Source organism: Aplysia californica, unplaced genomic scaffold (genome assembly GCF_000002075.1).
Source record: "Aplysia californica isolate F4 #8 unplaced genomic scaffold, AplCal3.0 scaffold00148, whole genome shotgun sequence".
Taxonomy (NCBI): domain Eukaryota; kingdom Metazoa; phylum Mollusca; class Gastropoda; order Aplysiida; family Aplysiidae; genus Aplysia; species Aplysia californica.
In genome coordinates, this window is record NW_004797418.1 from 376355 (window position 1) to 378080 (window position 1726).

Sequence of the window (1726 nt, forward strand, 5' to 3'; positions counted from 1 at the left end):
CCCGACCCCTCCACCGCAAAAAGGAAGTTTAAAAAAAATAATTAAAAAATACAAAAAACAAAACATAGAACTAAAACAAAAACACAAAAAGATAAAAAGAGGCGGATCACAACACATGCCACCTTATATAGCAGCCACTGCAGCGTGCGTCCTGATAACATTGATTCATTATGATATGAACACAGTTGAGCCTGTACGCGACATGAATATACATCATTATTGTCCCGCACAACAATACTAATGTGTAAATGTAAAGCTGACTGAGTGAAGTGAAACAGTACATTCATGTGATGTAACAATGTCCTCATCAGTCCAATGTCGCAAGCTAGACCTCTATATATAGTTGTACAGAAACCACGCCGTAGAGCGTAGACATGCGCTATATGAATGGAATTATTAAGTTGTTGTTGTAATAATAATCATGATAATAATGACAATTAATGACAATAACAACAATAATGACATAATAATTACAACAATAATAATAATGAAAATGATAATGATAGATCTAATGATAATGATTAGGCCTATTATTATTATCATTATTATCATTATCATTATTATTATTATTATTATTATTATTATTATTAATTATTTCCAAACGGAATTTCCACGGATTTCTGAGGAAAAAAAAAATCCCGGTGCTCTGCTTTTATTACCGACTTCCCGAGAGGCGAATAGCAAACAGTCGGTGGTTTCTGGTTCGGTGGACACGGGCTTAATATGGGGAATATTATATAGACCAAGGTTACTCTATCATTTTCAGGCGTCCCGCCAAATTAGTGCGAAAAGTTTATCAAAAACAAGTGAGTAGTTAATGTTTATTCATTGTTTCAGGTCATTGGCCCATGTCATATAAGACATACATTTTACAGAGCAGACTTCAATGACAACGGCATAAATCATAAATTGGAATGCATATCAACATTCTAATTCCGTGTCCGTTGCGTTATCAAATTATAAATTTACCACAAATGTATGACATTTTAATAGAAATATTGAACCCAATCAAACCGTGCTGTGAATTGTTGTGAATGCAACCAGTTTATGTTTCGCGCGCTTATATATAACCTTATGTAGTTGCGAGCGCCGTTAAACTCTTACTCACACTAAACTAAAACTAAATTATAAAGTTTCCTTAAATAGTAAATATTGCACCCATACCTCTGTTCATGGGTCAAACATTGCAAATTTCTAGCCATGTCTGGTGGGTGGGTAGGGTGAGGAGGTTAATCATTCTCTTTTATTGGCAAAATTTGAACTATAAGGAAATAAAGTGAAATTCACCTTAAATTTCATGAGAATAACACTTCTCACATAAAGGTGAATTTATTAATTTTCAATGATAAAGATACTAAGTGGAAGGCTATAGGTTTTTAACAAGGCTCTGACTCTCCACGTCCAATTATACTCAATACCAAAATAATGTACATAAGATTATGACATAATCTTCTCAAAATAATGTACATAATATTAATCTTTTCTTAGGAGCACTTTCGGTTAACCATCACTATCGTGCACTAGTAGGCCTACTCTCCTCTTTTCCAATGTTTCATCACTTTTCGTTATATAGTGATGGTGAATAAGAATATAGACCTACCTACACACTGCGGTAAAAAAAATCTATTGTATCTAGTGGGCTAACTTTTCTGAATTACTCAGAACACACACACAAACACACACACACACACACACACACACACACACACACACACACACACACACA